Source organism: Rhipicephalus microplus, unplaced genomic scaffold (genome assembly GCF_043290135.1).
Source record: "Rhipicephalus microplus isolate Deutch F79 unplaced genomic scaffold, USDA_Rmic scaffold_12, whole genome shotgun sequence".
Taxonomy (NCBI): Eukaryota; Metazoa; Arthropoda; class Arachnida; order Ixodida; family Ixodidae; genus Rhipicephalus; species Rhipicephalus microplus.
This window is the reverse complement of record NW_027464585.1, coordinates 44,684,688-44,703,157: the sequence shown is the minus strand read 5'-3', so window position 1 is coordinate 44,703,157 and position 18,470 is coordinate 44,684,688. Positions and strand designations below refer to the sequence as shown.

Here is an 18,470-nt window from a genome sequence, read left to right as displayed (position 1 = left end):
CAAACAAAAAAACATTTTGAAGTTGCAGTTTCAGCAACGTTATCTTATGCCTTCTTCCAGGAAATATCGCTTTCTAGCGAACCGCTTCTTCACACGATGGATTTGGCAGAGGCTTAGGCGACGCAACATAGTTGTATTACGTGCGTGCGCCACCCGGAAGCATTTCCCGTCAGCCGACTACGTGGGCTTCCGATATACTTCTGTGCGCACCTGAAAGCTTTTATATCTTAACTTGAAATTAAACTGCAAGCTGCCCGTGCTTTCAACTACGCATCAAAGATATCTGCACATAAATGATTTCCGCATTCATGTCCTTTTATGTTGACCTGTTTTGCACAGGTTTGTTTTTTCCAATGGACTTGTTATGCAATCTTTCGCTCCAATATAGTTGTGCTTCGTGCATGATTTTTAAAGGGAATAATATGTAGGACTTGCTTATCACATCGCTTATGATGATAATCGCAGACTATTTCATTAGTCAACAGTTGAAAAGTAGGTGCACAATCCCCAAACAAAAGCAACTGCCAAACAAAAGCAACTGCCAAACAAGTAATGAGGGGCATTTCTCAAATACGCCTATCTATAGTCATTCTGTCGAACTTGTGATGTCATCTCAAGTAGATATAGCTCTGTTTGGGCTGCCTCCCATAGCACACAGACGCGAAAATATGATGTAGTTCTCTCGCTCGATTCACACAGTGCCTTTTGTGTGCTGCTAGTCTTAGCACACATGTAAAAATTACACTTCACACACTTTACAAAAAGCAATTATGGCTGTATCATTGCCTGACTACCAGGAAGGCAGTTTCTTTAGTCAATTGTGGCTCTCTCACTCGATTAACTAAGTGGCTCTCAGTGTGCTGCCAGCCGTATAGCCCACACGTTAAAATAACATTTGACAGCACTTTCCACAAATCAGTCGCGATTGCATGATTGTCCAACTGGCAAGAAGGTTTCTTCCATCGCACTTGTGTCAGAAGACTTCAGCTGCGTCATCACTGTGGTTGCATTTTCTCTGCTTAACCGTCCTTTTGACGTTGCCCCATTCACCAGTGTGAGAAGCCTTCAGCTGTGACGTCTCTACGGTTGCATTTTCTCTGTTTCACTGGGCTTTTGATGTTGCTTCAATCCAGTGAAGCTCTCTCGTTCGTCTGTGTGTGCTGCCAGCCAGAACACACACATGTAAAAATAGAATTGATGCCAGTTTGATGGTAGGCTTTTGATGCTATGCTAAGTATTGGTGATGGTGACTATGCGCCATGGTGCTCTAGTTGTCGTGGCACTGAACTGATAACCCAAAGGACGCTGTATCAAATCTCGGCCGTAACGGCTGAATTTTCAGTGGAGGCGAAAATGGTTGAGGCCTTGTACTTAGATTTAGGTGCATGTTGAAGATTCCTGGGATTATGAGGAAGTCCCTTGTATGATCGATCGGCCTAAACCAACTTACACTGCTGCACATTTATACTATGTACGACGGTGTGGTGCATGTATATACTGATGGATCTACCACGTCGCGTACCTCCGCCGCAGCTTTTGTCATCCCGCAGATAAAGATAGCTCGACGTTTCAAGATAGATCACAAGACCACATCAACAGCCGCGGAACTTGTTGCTATTCGGGAGGCAATACGTTTCATGTCGACAGAACTCGCTCGTAAATGGACGATACTATGCGATGCCAAAGCTACTCTTTAAACCATCAGTGGCTTCATGAGACAATGTCCATATCATACTTTATCGATTGAAATTGCAGAGCTTCTTGGCATTGCTACAAAAAATGGACATCATGTAATATTTCAATAGATACCTTCTCATTGTGGCATAATGGGCAATGAAGAGGAGGACGATGAAGCTAAGAGAGCTTTAAATAGTGCCCCGGAAGTGTGCATCGCATTTTCCCGACAAGATACTAACATCCTACTTCAACACGTAATGCGCATTTTCATCTTAGAGCACTGGCAGAAACCAGAACACCAGCACAAGTGGCTGCACAAATGGGGCCCGGAAATGAAGTTCTGTATGCCTCACAAGTTAAAGCGAAGCATCTCATGCATTATCCACCGCATTCGCCTCGGTGTGGCTTACACGAGACGTCACACCCACTTGATTGGCTGTAATGACACAGGTCCCAATAGTGGTCACTGTCGGTTGCCAGAAACGCTCGAACATATATTGTCGCGACGTCAAGAAAGAGGTCGTACTCGAAGACGCTGAGAAAACAGCAGCGGGTCGGTCTTTTTGTTAACCGCGCGAGAGAGAGTTCCTCATCTTTCTCGTTGTTGCGTTCTGCATAAAAGCGTGAAGATGCGCGTATGCGCTGTCGCCTTCGTCTTTTTCCCGGGACACACGTGACATTTGCCTCCCTCCAAAAATGGCATCGTTCCGATGCGCAGCCAAGGCACTCTACTTATAAAAACGCACATATGCACCGGCACGCACAGGACAAACGAGAGTTAGCTGGACAAGTAGGGTTTCATCCGGATGACATGCAAGATTTCGGGTGAGCAGTTTCGGCGACTGGAACTGCAATCGCCGTCGGGAATAACTTCGTAGTTGATGTCGTTCAATCGTCGGATGACTCGATATGGGCCAAAGTATCGTCGTAATAGCTTTTCTAAAAGCCCGCGTCGACGTATTGGGATCCAGACCCATACCTTGCCGCCTGGTTTGTAGGTTACCAATTTATGTCGTAGGTCGTACCGTTTCGCATCTTTGTGTTGCTGGTGACAAATACGCACGCGGGCTAGCTGTCGGGCTTCTTCGGCGCGCTGACCAAATTCTTCGGCGTCAGCGTGTCGTCACACTCGTGCGGCAGCATAGCGTCCAACGTTGTAGTGACTTCGCGCCCGTGTATTAAACTAAACGGCGCCATTCCGGTAGTTTCCTGCCGGGCAGTATTATAGGCGAAGGTCACATAAGGCAAGATTTCGTCCCAGTTCTTGTGTTCTGTGTCGACATACATGCAGAGCAAGTCTGCGAGGGTCTTATTAAGCCCCTCTGTTAGTCCGTTCGTTTGTGGGTGGTACGCCGTTGTTCTCCGGTGAGCTGTACCACTGAGCCTGAGAACCGACTCCAAAAGTTCTGCCACGAACGCAGTTCCTCTATCCGTGATGAGAACTGTTGGAGCACCGTGCCGAAGGACGACGTTTTCTATGAAGAAATGAGCCGCTTCTGCTGCTGTGGCCCTCGGCATGGCTTTAGTTTCTGCGTAGCGAGACAAGTAATCAGTGGCGACAATGATCTATTTGTTTCCTGTGGTAGAAGTTGGGAATGGGCCCAGGAAATCCATTCCGATTTGGGCGAATGGCTTTGCTGGTACTTGAACGGAATGTAATAAGCCTGCCGGCCTGCCGAGTGGTGCTTTGCGTCTTTGACAGTCGGCACATGTTTGGACGTGATGTTTCACAGCAGCAGGTAGGTTAGGCCAGTAGTAACTGTTTTGCAGACGGGACAATGTTCGAGTGTAACCGAGATGACCAGAGGTGACTTCATCATGGCAGGCTTCCAGAATTTCTTTTCGCAGTGATGCAGGGACGACGAGCAAGTATGGGCTGCCGGTGGGAGAAAAGTTTTTCTTGTCTAGGACGTCGTTCCTTAAACAAAAAGATGGCACTCCTCTCGCAAAAATTCGCGGCACGTCTTCCCGTCGTCCTTCTAAGAAATCGATAAGTGAAAGCAGGTCAGGGTCACTGCGTTGCTCTTGTGAGATAGTGGCCGCGTTGATGACTCCCAAGAATGCGGCGCCCATAGACTCGTCATTAATAGAGGCAGGCTCGACTGGTGACCGCGAGAGGCAGTCTGCGTCAGTGTGCTTGTTCCCTGATTTATAAATAATGGTCTTATCAAACTCCTGAAGCCGAAGGCTCCAGCGTGCTAAACGGCCGGATGGGTCTTTCAAGTTAGTGAGCCAGCAAAGCGAGTGGTGATCACTGACAACCTTGAATGAGCGGCTGTACAGATACGGTCGAAATTTGAGAACCGCCCAAACCACGGCGAGGCACTCTTTCTCGGTAGTCAAGTAGTTCTCTTCCGTGCGAGAGAGAGCTTTGCTGGCATAGGCTATCACTTTCTCGGAGTTATCTTGCCATTGTACCAGTACGGCGCCCAGGCCTACATTGCTTGTGTCGGTGTGAAGTGCTGTTGGCGCTTCCGGGTCAAACTGCGCAAGAACCGGAGGTGTATGGAGGCGTTGGCGTAATTCGTTGAACGCTGTTTGTTCCTTTTCGCTCCAAAGAAAGGGGACATCCTCTCGTGTGAGCCGCGTCAGAGGCGCCGCAATAGACGAAAAGTTGGCGATGAATCGTCGGTAATAAGCGCAGAGGCCTAAGAAGGGTCTCACTGCTCTTTTGTCATGCGATGCGGGAAACTTTGCGACAGTGGCAATTTTGCCCGGGTCAGGTCGAACACCTTCGTGGCTGACCACATGGCCTAAGAAGCAAAGTTCGTTGAAACCGAAATGGCACTTCTCTGGCTTTAAAGTCAGGCCAGCCAAACGTATAGCTTGTAGAACTGCGAATAATTGACTTAGGTGTTCCTCGAATGTAGCTGAGAAGACGACAACGTCGTCTAGATAAACCAAGCATGTCTGCCACTTAAGTCCTGATGGCACAGTGTCCATTAAACACTGAAAAGTGGCTGGCGCTGAGCATAACCCGAATGGAAGCACTTTAAATTCATAAAGACCGTCGGGCATCACGAAAGCAGTTTTCTCACGGTCTCTCTCGTCGACCTCTATTTGCCAATAGCCACTTCGCAGGTCCATTGATGAGAAATAGCGTGCATGCCGCAGCTGATCAAGAGAGTCATCTATACGTGGCAGTGGGTAGACATCTTTCTTTGTTACTTGGTCTAACTTGCGGTAATCTATACAGAAACGCAAGCTGCCGTCTTTCTTTTTAACCAATACCACGGGGGATGCCCAGGGACTCTTTGAAGGCTGTATTACGTCATCTTGGAGCATCTTCTGAACTTGCTTTTGGATCTTCTCACGTTCTTTCGGAGCCACACGGTATGGGTTTTGACGAATCGGTCTCGTATTTTCTTCAATGATGATTCAGTGCCGGGTCAGTGGTGTTTGCTTGACCTTCGACGTGCACGAAAAACAATTTTTGAACTGGTGTATCAGCTCTAGTAGGCGCTGTTTTTCCGAGGTTGACAGGGTTGAGCAAATGTTGACAGACAAAGGTGTCGAGGCTGGGATGGTCGCCTCGTCCGGTTGCAAAGCGAAGCGATCTCTGGCTTGGTCCACGTCGTCGTAGTAGGCAATCGCAGTGCCCTTCTGGATGTGACGACGCTCGTTACTGAAGTTGGTGATGAGGACTTCTGCCCGCCCATCAATTAGTGCCAGAATGTCTCTCGCTATTGAAACACCTTGCGTAAGCAATAGCGTGTCTATTCGCTCTGCTATCACCTCATTGCTATCACCGCTCTGCTATCACGGCCGTGATAGCAGAGCCGTGATACAGAACGGCCGTGATAGCAGAGCGGTGCTATCACCGCTCTGCTATCACGGCCGTTCGCACAACACCGACACAAGGCAGCAAGATCTCGGCTGGAGCATCACATCATCGGCTACACGTAAACGTTGCTGTTGTTCTTCAGTGGTGGCGTCGACGTAAGGATGGGCGGAAAAGGTGACGATACATTCTGGGATGTTGATGACAGCACCGTACTCTCGCAGAAAATCCATACCCAAAATCAACTCTTTACAACAGTCCGGTAAAATGACAAAAATGGCGACGAAGTTCGAATCATCGATTACGAGCCGAGCGGTGCATTTACCGGTTGGCGTCATTAGCTGCCCACCAGCACTCCTTATGCTCGGCCCACTCCACGGCGTCTTAACCTTTTTAAGGCGGTCGGCGAGCTCTTGTCGCATAATATAGAAGTCAGCACCAGTGTCAACCAGTGCTGTTACGTGGTGTCCGTCTATAATAACGCTGAGGTCGACACGTACAAATTCATTGGCATTAGTACTCGTGGTTGTCGTCGTCTTCGTTATCACCGTCGTCACGTCTTTGTGTAGAGGCAAGGGGGTCTTTTTGGCGTCTCGGCAATTGGCAACCTTGCCCCCGAAGGTCGCGGCAGTTAGTTTCCCTGGCACGAGCTTGGGGAGCGGTTTCTGATGGCGTCCGCGTATCTTAGGCGATTCGGGGAATTCTGACCTTGTGCAGGTGAGGGAGACCGCGAGTGATGACTTGGTGAAGACGCTTGGTTGGTCGGTAGGTGATCAGCACCATGGTCACGAGGGTCTTCAGAATAAAAGGAAGCGGGCCGAGAAAAGTTTCCAAACCGGGTTTCTCGATGACGGCAGTAGCGCGAGATGTGGCCTGGTGCGCCGCAGTAGAAACAAAGGGGTCGACGGTCGGCAGTGCGCCACAAGTCGGTCCGACGTACTGGTGGTCGCCGCACAGGTTCACGCTGCCACCACGGCAAGGTAACGGGCCATGGCTGAAAGGGTGCTTCTTCTGGGGCAGGCGGATGACGGCGGACGGCATCGGCATAGATCAGTGGACGTGGTTCGGGTGGTGGCGCCGGTGATGGAAAGGCTTGCCGTAGTTCCTGGCGCACGATTTCTGCAACAGAAGCAACTGGGGGATCAGTAGACGGAAGGCCAAGGGCCCGCAGCTCTTCCCGCAGGATTTGTCGAATCATTTGCTGTAAAGAGTTTTAGGAAACGGCAGCGTTTTGAGCGGCGGCACCAACAGGCGTTTGGTCGGGCAGGCGGTCAAAGTGGCGGCATCGTTGCCGGAGCGCCCGCTCAATGACAGTCGCCTCTTTGATGAATTCATCCACTGTTGTTGGCGGATTTCGTACAAGGCCGGCAAAAAGCGGTTCCTTAACTCCCCGCATCAGATGACGAACTTTCCTTGCCTCGGGCATGTCAGGGTCAGCGCGGCGAAATAGACGGGCCATATCCTCAGCGAACATGGCCACGCTTTCGTTCGGCTTTTGCATGCGGGCTTCAATCATCTATTGTGCGAGATCCCGTCGGTCCGCACTCAGGAACATCTCGAGAAGCTTTTGGCGGAAATTGTCCCAGGTTTGGAAAGTAGGCTCCCTGTTCTCGTACCATGTGCGAGCGCTATTTTCCATTGCGAAGTAGGCACGGCCAAGTTTTTCTTGCACGCTCCAACGATTCACCACAGCGGTCCGCTCGAACTGGTCGAGCCAGTCCTCGACATCTTCATACGGTTCTCCACGGAAGACTTCGGGAACACGAGGAGTCTCAAAAGTTACCTGGTAAGGGTGAGTCGTCTGGGCCGGAGGAAGATTCGCAGACGTTGAAGGGGCCGCCATGTTGGTAACAGAAGATGCCGTCAAGAGTTCTGGACTTAGGCCTAATAGGCGCCGGCTGAATCGGTGTACTGGAGTCGCAACAAGATGTTGAGGCTCCGGACTGGGTGTACGGTCCCGAACAACGCTTTCTTGCATCAGGTTGCAGGCCCCAGCACCTCCACCAGTGTCGCGACATCAAGAGAGTCGTACTCGAAGACGCTGGGAAAACAGCAGCGGGTCGGTCTTTTTGTTAACCGCGAGAGAGAGAGTTCCTCATCTTTCTCGTTGTTGCGTTCTGCATAAAAGCGTGCAGATGCGCGTATGCGCTGTCGCCTTCGTCTTTTTCGCGGGACGCACGTGACAATATTTTACGACTGTCCAGCATATGCAAGCAAACGTCAGCAACTGATAAAACTTAGATTGGCCGATATATTAGTTGACCATTAACCGATGAGGTTGTGTTAGGTCCTTGGCCTGACGCCAGCAGCACACATGTGGTTACACGAGCCGTCATCGCTTTCTTAGAAGCCACTGGACTGGATGCACGTCTGTAGAGTTACCTAGCTTAATGAGAACATATGATCTCTCTACCTTACCATCGTCATTCATCACTCTTTCACTCCCCAGTCACCCTTCCCCAGTGTAGAAGAGCAGGCCAGGGCAAACTATAGCTCAGGCCGACCTCTCTACCTTTCAGTAAATAAATTCTCTCTCAGAACATCATGTGACTGAAATTCTTGGCATTCTTCACTATAGCGTACCTCATTATTATTGCATCACTGTTTTGGGGCATTGAACCCAAACCAACATCATCAGAATGAATTCATGTCACTGATTCGAGGTCGATGATCTTGGAAAGCGTGTGTGTGTGTGCCTCTGAACAATGAGCTCCTTCTTAGATGGCCATTTTTAGGTGAGGGATATATGCCATGGCTTTGCTGCCTCATTACTTGGAAAGCTCTCCTTATATGATGAGAGTTCACGGAGGTCCATGGCATGTTCCAACAGCTCTTAACATAGCCTGCATGGTGAAGAGAGACAAAGTCACTATCACGCAAAGACACATTACAAGATAAAAGTAATTACCATATTTACTTAATGGTAGGTCAAGCTACCTCATGAATGATATAGATTGTAGTGCCACCATCACCATCATCATTTTTCAATCACCGCGCCGCGCCTCTCGCGCAGCTGATGCCAGCTCGAGCTGCGCGAGGAAGAGAACAAGCTAGAGCACTTGGTGTGTCGGATGTGGACAGCCACCGCGGCTCCGTTTGTGGCGTGGAATAAAGTGGCGAGAGAATGACACGACCACGTTGGCCGCCGTCCCGTCTTCCTCTCTCGCTACAAGATCAACATTTTCGGGGGAAAGGGGTTCGTGTGACAATTAAAAAAATTTATCTGGCACAGCTGGCGACGGCCACTAACATGAGAAGCACGCATGCTGTGGCATGGTTGCAATCTATATTTCCCTTCAGGCTTTGCTTTTAGCATATATTTATTGCACACTTGTTCAGAGAATTTTTTGTTTAACTATTACCTTGTCATTGCTCATCATCTGAAGTGCCATAGTTTGTTAGAAGTGCATGTGTTCAATAAACAGCCAACACTCCTTACCAGATGCGCACCCCTTTTTTGAACTGTTATTACTAGCTTCACCAGCTGAAAGCTTCTCAGCAGTGGTGACATTACAAAAAGTAGAGGGTCACCTTCAAGCCTCCCTATATGAAATTATTCAAAACTAGCTGACACAGAAACCAAGGAATGTATAGAGTATGTTAATTGTGCTCTTTTATTGGTACTGTATTAGTAATTGTGACACAAGTGTGAAAAAAAAAGAGCTTTGTACCTACGCTAACCCAACCTACAACCCTCAGATTACATGCCCGATCATTTACCTTATTTAAACTACACTGCCAGGTACCATATTTTTATGTACAGTACAGGGACTTGCTTTTAATCTGATAGCATAACAGAGCTCAAATGACAGAAATTTTAGTGTCAGCTCCGATTGTTATAGTGAACTGTAAGACAGAAAAGTTTTTCTGAGAGCAATGTCTCAACTTAAAGTATTTGGGGATGCGCTTGCTTGTAATGTCAAAACATGTTTGAGCAGCCAAAGTGGTGATGAGGGCTAGTTGTTTTTAGTCACTTGTGTTCATATTCGTAGAAAAAAAAAAACAGATGCAGACGTGAGGAACACGTACGTAGGACTAGTGCTCGTACTGTGTATGAGTTTATTGATTATGTCTGCACATGTGTTTTTTTCACTACGAATATGGAGAATGAAATACAAATGTTTCAGCAAACTTTCGGTACAAGTTTCTTCAAAGTTACACTAGTCCCAGGATTTCTTATAATCTAGTATGTTATTGCGAGCTGTCTTCAATATTGTAATTAGATCATGCATACAAAAGGAAACTTGCAAGTTGCCAAATTACTGTACATGTGCCACACTAACTTTATAAACTGTGTACATGCTTGCCTTCACCAACGTGCCAAACATCATACCAGTGTGGCATGTTTGCCTTGTGCTTGCGGCATTGCCTTGTGCTTGCGGCAGTACAGCTTGACACTAGGATGTCAATCTGGGAAAAAATATGCCTAATAAGTCCCTTGGACCTTTTGTCATGGGCACACACAGTGCTTTCTACAAGAGTTTGTTACTCTTGTAGAAAGTTTCTTGTAGAAACTCCCATCCCCTCCTTGCATCCAACATTCCTTCTTGAAACAGTAATTTAACGATTTCACATAAAGATATACTTTTATTACCTTAATGTTTCTTAGATTCACTTGCAAATTTTGCACAAACATATGGTACTTGTCAATGAGGGTATGTGGATGCCTAGATTCTCAACAGCAGTCAGGCACTTAGCAAGTCCTTGCTTTTCCATGGAGACATTGTAGGGGACCTCGGGTGACGGTGAATAAAAGTGTAGCAAGAGGTCCCTTGTTAGCACTTGAAAAGTATACTAGTAGCACTGCAAGTTTGACTCTCAGACTTGCACCAGCTCAGTGTGTAAAATACAGCCATTCTGCATGGCAAGCACACTGTACGTGAGATACTTGGCGCTGTAGCCAGGAGAGTCACATCACCCATCACCGAGTGCATCCACCATGGCTGCTTGTTTTTTGAGGAAGAGCTGGAAAGACAGGTGACACAATGCATAGGTTCTTTTAGTATTCCACAGTATAATGAGGGGGCTGAAACACCTTGTACCTCCCATGTATTCGCTCTCAGCAGCAGAAGCGCTGCTTTTACCACTGGCGATTGCCCGGCATCCTACTAGAAATAAATCACGAACAGAAAATTTATTTCATGACGTCACTGGTTAGGTCCCCAAATAGAGGGAAAGGACAAAAATTGAGAGGAGGAGGCTTGCCGCTGAAGCCCTCCTTTCCTACTTCGCATGCAAGCAGAATGCGCTCGTGCCTTTTTGCAGGTCCGCTGGCCACTTGGGCAGTGCGGCCATAAAATTTTGGTAACTTTTTTAAAAATTTTGTTCGTGTTTCTGAAGAGGCAAAAGTTAGGCTGACTGATTTCACTGTAAGACAAAACTCAATCGACATGAATGAAATGCTTTTTTATTGCATGTTTTGCATAAAAAACAGGTACATACACGTAGTGTGAAAGTGTCAATCTATAAATGCAGCTCCAATTTACAACTGACATATGGACATAATGAGCAAACGTTGATAGCAATATCTGAACTAATGTTAATATCATCAACAATCGTGGATAGGACACATATTTGACTCAATAACACGCTTGTTATGACGACGGGCGTACAAATTGAGTACCAAACGAGACTGAAGTTCAGAGGCACGAAAAGGCTTGAAGCGATAAGAAGTTCTCGAGGAAGAACGTCGCTGGAAATAGTGTTTCGGCAAGTTCACTTGTCCTCGTGAGGGCAACAGCATTGCTTTGACGAAGAAAAGTTCACTTGTCAAAACTCTGCCTCCGTCGACATTCTCTGTAATAATATTTAGAAGCATTCAGTCCATCACGTGTATTCGAGTGACATTATTAGAAGCAAGGACTCACAAAATTTGAAACCATGGCTACAAGAATTTCATAAGCAGGAAGTGGCCTATGATTTGACATCATTTGAAGTAGTTGCCAAAAGTAAAAGTAGCTAAAACTATGTAGCCGAGCTAACTCGAATTCAAGCCTTTCAATAAATCCATTTTTTGGACAGGAGCTTGGCTGCCGTCTTCACCAATAAGTCAAGCGACACTGCACTTCTCTCAGTCCAGTCTGGCTTGCAGAGAACTGGGTTTGCTGATATGTACTCATGCAAAATCAATACTTGCTCCAATAATTGGTTCAAGTTCTTGTGCTCACCCGTTGCTTTTAGGAAACCCTGAAAAACCTTCACAGAACTACATCTTCGATGAATCTATGGTTTACTTGTTCGGCATAGCTCACTGTGGTTCATTCTCTGCCCGCCACAAGTTGCCATCTTTATCTTTCTCATAGTTGACACGGTAACCGACCGAGATAACTGAGCGAAATCCAGCTTGTAATATCGCTGAGCGAGAGCCAAGAAGGAGCAGAGGCAAGTGCTACGAATGCAAGTCAATCACTCTTTGCGCTTAACCTGATTTAAAATTCACAAAATAAGGAATAAGAAAAAACATTTAGACAAAAAAAAAGTTCTTTACGGGACGTAGACTTTTTTGTTTGTGAAAACTTGTGATGGCCAATAAATGCGAACATTCACATTAATCTCACTTCGTTCAACCGGATCTTAGGATGCCCAGCAACTTCTACGAGCGTGCATGTTCTTTGAAACTGAAACTAGCGCAGAGTTTCCGGGGCCTGGTATAATAGCAATGATGTTTCATGCCGACATGCCCACGAGTATTCCACCACTGCTACATTTTTACCACTGTACAAGTTCATCATCTCAAACTCATTTCCATCATGAGTATTCATATTGCACAGTAAGATAAATAAGGCAGTATGCTAAAACTGTTTCTAAAACTATAATTTTTCCAGATGACTGGTTTCTACATTTTGATATTAGCAAGCAAAAATATTAGGCTTCTCTTTTGCATTGTAACTATAAAATCAGATGGGCTAGCTTTGTACAAGTTTTATGCAAAATGATTTCATGTTCTGAATTAAGATAACATTGACAAAGATATACAGATGGAAGCAAATGCTTTGCTATGTGTAAATCTATGGCAAAATTATGCTAAAAAAGTAAGATTCACTTAATGCAAGAGAAGTATAAGCATTTGTGGTCACGCTGCGTAATATGTCTACAAGTCTTGCTACAGTTATATTTAGATGTTGATCAATAAGTGCACCTGTTTTACTGCAGGGAGCAAGTAGGCCCTCTGGTAGTTGTAGAAGGCGCACTCCGTGATGACTTGAGCACCAAGGCATTGGATGGTTGCAGCCACCACGCAGCCCTAGTAGAGCATGCCAGCGGCCAGGAGAAAGTTGCCGGCTCCAGCGCCACTTCCTCGAACAAGTGGCTGGCTTCTCCACCGGAGCTTGTGCAGTTGCTCGCCCCTCTACAACGACCAGAGTTCGCATGACGCTGAAGTTCAGGTTGCCAACAACTTGGCCACATATGGAGCAGTTCATCAGTTCAAATACAATGAACTTTCATTCCCTGTGGAGAGGCTCTTTCATTGGTAGAATTCCAGTGCTGTTGTCTTGATGGATACTGCATCTGAATGACCCCACAAGACATGTTAGTGCTTGTGTGTTACTCAGTATTGTACAATGGACAAGTCACATGGCTTGGTTGAAAGAAAAAAAATTTAAGGCTTCATTTTTTCTTTGCTAGACATAATATTAATGAGAAGTAACCTACCATAATGCTATAAAAAGTATAGAGGACACTAATTATAGTAAATGTAATGTAATTGAGAAGAAATTGAAGTGGACAAAAAATTGCTTGCCAGCAGCTGGGACTGATCCTGCGACCGTGACCTAACACGTCCAATGCTCTACCAGATAAGTTAACACGGCAGCCATTCTCTCGTCCTCTTTATCCAGTATATATGTGCATTTACAAGTGTCAGCGCTACTAGCAACCATGACGGCGAGTGTGAAACAATTTTCTGTCTTTTGGTGTCGCGTAGCACGTGGTGGCGCTGATTGATGCACTCGCATTTAAGTGCACATATGTCCCCCATTAAGTGAACGAGGGAATGGCCGCCGCAATAGCTCAGTTAGTAGAGCATCGGATGTGTAATTCGAAGTTCACAAGTTCAGTCCCAGCTCACGAAAAGCAATCTTTTCATACACCTTTATTTTTAAAGGCGAAGCTCCTTATAGCGGCACTCGTTCTTCCCTCGTAGCCATTGCAGTAGAGTGTAACAAGTATAATATTTTGACCTCCAAGGTGGTGCCGGTGAGAGATTTCATCTGTGCGTTGTTGAACAATAAAAGATAGTGCTCAATGTACATGCCAATGGCTGCTATGGGGGAGTGAGAGACAGGAGAATTCGGCTTTTAGTTAACGCACACGCTGCGAATTTTTTTTGTTCAACAACGCAGAGAAGACAAGAAAGAGATGCTATGTTATACTCGCTGGGCGTAACCTCCTATGTTTTAGAAAGGTTTAGCGAGCGTTGGGCCGCAGTGCCATGAATACAGTGAACTAATATATACCATGAACTCAAGGTGGTTAAAGGTGGGAAGTAGACACGAAGCACAAGCCGTAAGAAAGTGTGTGTGTGCCTCCTCTCGTTCAGTCCTTGGAATGTTCGCTGGATGGGGGTGCTTCTACATGAGGAATATATGATGAAAAGATGCGAGATGGTGGTACTTGGAGTGTTGAATAGGTGGACGAACGGACACACAGACAGATGCATGGACGAACGCACGGATGGCTGAACGGACGGATGGATGCATGGACGGACGCAGGAGCCGATGCATGGACGAAAGCAGGGATGGACGCACAAATGAACGTGCAGACGCACGAAGAGACGCACGCACGGACGGGCAGATGGAGGCACGGGCGGCCACACAGTCACACGCATGGATGGACGAAAAGCAAGAACGAATGGACGGACGGATGCTTCGTCCCACTATCCATCATTCACTTCGTGGATATGCTGCCATTTTTTTTCACATCTACATTACATTCACAACCAATAACGTCCTCTATACTTTCTTTGGCACTATTGTTTGTGAGTTCTCATTAATACGGCTTGGTTTTGTTAGTGGTAACTGACAGACAATTATGCCAAAAAATATAGGAGATGTTATTATAAAGTAAGTTTATTGTAACTGTGAAGAAAAATGGGCGAAAAAATAACTTGGCGTGGGCAGGGACTGAACCTGCGACCTTCGAATAATGCATCTGACACTCTACCAACTGAGCTACCATGCCGGCCATCCTCTTGTCCACTTTATGGAATATGTATGGTGCATTTAAATGTGGTAGTGTCAGTCAGCGCTGCCTGTTGCCATTGCAGCGAGGGTGGGACACTCATTTTTTGCCTATAGGCATCATACAACAGGTGATGTTCTTACGGCTGGCAGCTGACTAATATTCCCTGGCATACTACTGCCATGATGGCATTAAGTCTGCCAGAACGAAACCCTCGCTATGAATGAAAAAATTAGGGTTTCTTTAAGGGTGTGTTTTCTTTGTTAGACAATATAATGAGAACTGACTGGCAATTATACCAAGGAAAGTATAGGGGATGTTAATAAAGTAACTGTGATGTAACTGTGAAGAAGGTTTTAGCCGAAATCATTATGTTGCCTGTAGCATGTGTTGTGTTGCTTAGCATGTGGAAGCATTGCACAATGCAACAGAAAGTATATAAAAAGCCAGACCCATCAAAGCAAGGCTTCCTTCGACCACTATTTTTTGAATAAGAGATAGCCTCCTTCTTTTTTTTTTTTTAGACTGACATGAATAAAGTAAGACTTTTCAGTGTCCTTGAACTACGTGGTCTGCCCTTCTTGCATTTCACATTGCAACAAATCTAGCGATCAGTGCTAATGCCAGGCAACCTTCGAGAGGAGTTGCCGAGGTCAATCAGTAGAATAAGCACTGGGATATCTAATAGGTGTCAGCATCCACTCACCTGAAGCCATTAATTCACCTCCCATGATACTACTACAATTTTTTATTGCTTATGGTCTCGATTAACTTAATTTCTTCAAATACTTGTTAGTGTTTACTGATTACAAGTGCACTGGAGAAAAATTAAGTGGCCGATATAGGTAGTGTCGTTGAAGTCAAAAATTCAAGTATAATGTTGACAAATAGCTACAGCTCAATCGTGCACTAGTGACAGTTGCATTCTCGATAGGATCAGGAGGAAAAGCACTGCTAATGAATACCTGAATTTACAGTGCTCATTATTACATTGTGCTGTAGCAGAAATGCTAACGCAGCTTCAGTTAACCATCGCAGGGACCCTTTAGGTGCATCTCTTCACAACCAAGAAAATGTAATTGGCGCTCTTCATTTTAATAATAGCCGTATGCAGCACAAGTATACTATCACAAAACAGTCTCTCCATGAGCTAAGTGTAACATTGTTTGGAAGTCTTATATAAAGTAACTGGCAATGTCTTATACAAAAGAAGTTGGTGTATTAGCACATAAATAATGCGAAAATAGTGTCACATGAAATCATTTTACTGTTTCTTTGTGTCCACTGTGAAACTGCTTTGGTAGGTGGCAGCCCGTTGTAGATGCTGCGAAAAATGTAGTTGTACACATGTGTCAATGTGCCCCTTCTTATTTGGTGAACATCTGAAAACACGTGCTTGTAATAAAAGAAAGTGTTCATGAACCACAGAGTGCTTTCTTGTGAAATAAATCTTATGCTTTCGGCCGGACTGTGTTCTAGTCAGGCATAGGTTTCAGCATAAGTGGTGTACTAATCTTCCGCTGGGCCTAAGCGTACTCACTGCAGGGGAATGTGGTCTTCTATGCTCTTCGTTATCTCGTTAGAGGTTGTGGCGACATCTAAAAACACTGCTGTATTATAGAGCATCATGAATTGCAAATGAGTACCAACATTCTTTGTTACTGTTCTCATAGAAATCCTCTTGTCTAGCTAATATCAATAAAGAGGCTTTATAAATGTTGCTTATATACTCTAACTACTATATAAGATACACTCATATGAGAGACTAAGTGGCATAAAAGAAACCAGTGTGCCTACTTTGAAATAAGGTTGATGAGAAAATTTGCATGATTCTTCAGTTGCTCCCCAGTGCATGTCTCTTATACAGGTGCTCAACAAGGCCCATGGCCAGAATTAAGGGTGCCCTAGGGGCCTGCCCTACCCACCTTGAAATTTGGATGGAGGGGTGTGTTCTACCGAACATGAATAATGAAAATACGCGTTTTAAAGGCCCTCAGCAGGTGGGCCACTCCAGAAAATTTTCTGGCAACGGGCCTGCATTTACTTGTAAAAGCTCTTATGTGCATCAATATAAAATCTGCAGGTTGCCCCGTAATGCATGAAAGTGTCTTGGCAGGCTCTTCACAGGAATGGAACTGCCTCATCACATTCGTATAGTTGTAAAACACTCAGGTAAAAAAAATGAGCACGCAATACAGAATGGACCATTTGTGTTCTGGCAAAGATACTTGAACTGTCATGAACTACTCTACAGTGAACTAGCTCAGGCTGACCTCTCTGCCTTCTAATAAATTCTCACAACTACTCTGAGGTGAAATGTTTCAGGGTACAAAGGGGCTTAACTTCCTTTGTTGCAAACATGAAAGGGCACACCCAACCCCAGAGAATACCTGTCCCACGTGGTGGTTTCAGTATGTGAACTAGTTTGTGACTACATGTCCATCACATGTTAAAGATCCCTGGATGCTTGTAATACCTGCAGAAACTCTCGGTGACGTGATGGATAGATTGATATGGCTGTACCGTTTAGATCGGGGCGGTGGCTAACGCCAACAAGCCATGGTACTTAGTGAACCGAAAACTAGATTTTTTTTTTCCTTTAAATAGTGAGGTTGAAGACTCGTACTTTACAGTGAAGGGTTTAATTTACACTCGTGCCTTGACTTTAGCCACCAATCAGATAACGTCCTCCTAGTTAATTCTACCCACTTAAAGTCTATTCCGTCCTCCCTGTCCCTAAACCCCAGTGCTTTGGAAAACTCTGCACCATCTTCCTGAACTATAGGGTTCAGGAACATTATCAAGTGTTTGGCAGTTTCCTCTTTCTCTCCACATGCACTGAATACCGTGTCTACTCCTTCGTACTTGGCCCGATATGTCCTGGTTCGCAATACGCTCGTCCTGGCCTCAAACAGAAGAGAACTACCCGGAGTATTATCATAGATCCTTTTCTTGGCAATTTCCTGCTTAAAAGTTTGATAGATCTCTAGTGCGGACTTCTTAATCATGCCAATTCTCCACATATCGGTCTCAGCTTTCATCACCTTCTTCTTAACCGATAATTCTTTTTGGTTTGGGCACCTGCTGTTTTCTAAGTATTTACCAGTCAATTTTCTGGTTCGCTTCCTTCATTTCGTATCGACATTTTTCATGTACAAGTAGCTGAAAACCTTCCTGGCCCAACGCTCCTCCCCCATTTCTCTCAATCGCTTCTCAAATTTTATCTTGCTGCTAGCTTCCCTGCCCTCAAATGGTGTCCATCTCATATCACCTTGTACTCCGTGATTTGGTGTATTCCCGTGAGCTCCTAAGGCAAGCCTACCTATTCCACATTGCTTAATTTCTAATCTTGCTTGAACTTCTGATCTCATGCACAAGACTGCATTGCCGAACGTCAGACCAGGAACCATGACCCATTTCCATTTTCCTCTAACAACATCGCACCTATTGTAATTCCACCGTGCCCTGTTTTGCATCACTGCTGCATTCTTGTTAGCTTTAGTTGTCACGTATATTTCGTGTTCCCTTGGGTACTCGGTCCCAATGCTTATCCATACGCCCAGATATTTGTATTTATCTGTTATCTCTAGCGTGATTTCCTGTATTCTAAGCTCACTACCTTCGTTATCATTAAAAATCATGACTGTTGATTTTCCCTTACTGAATCTGAAATCTAACCTATCTCCCTCATTACCGCAGATATCCACCAATCTCTACGAATCTTCCTTGTTGTCCACCATTAGCACTATATCATCTGCGTACATTATAGCTGGTAGTGCCTGTTCAATGAGTTTTCCTTGTTTGACGAAAGAGAGGTTTATGAGCCCAGTCC

The 18,470-nt window shown here is 45.5% G+C and overlaps 2 protein-coding genes across 5 annotated transcripts in view; both read left to right on the top strand.

The window, feature by feature from the left end:
• The window catches only part of LOC119166784 (uncharacterized), a 45,861-nt gene extending 29,801 nt beyond the window's left edge, over positions 1-16,060 (top strand). Inside the window, exon 3 of the mRNA XM_075882520.1 lies at positions 12,611-16,060. The gene's annotated coding sequence lies outside the window, so the exon portion shown is untranslated. The remainder of the gene's footprint in view (positions 1-12,610) is intronic.
• The window catches only part of LOC119166781 (methylthioribose-1-phosphate isomerase), a 373,314-nt gene that overhangs the window by 40,857 nt on the left and 313,987 nt on the right, over positions 1-18,470 (top strand). The window lies entirely within an intron of this gene.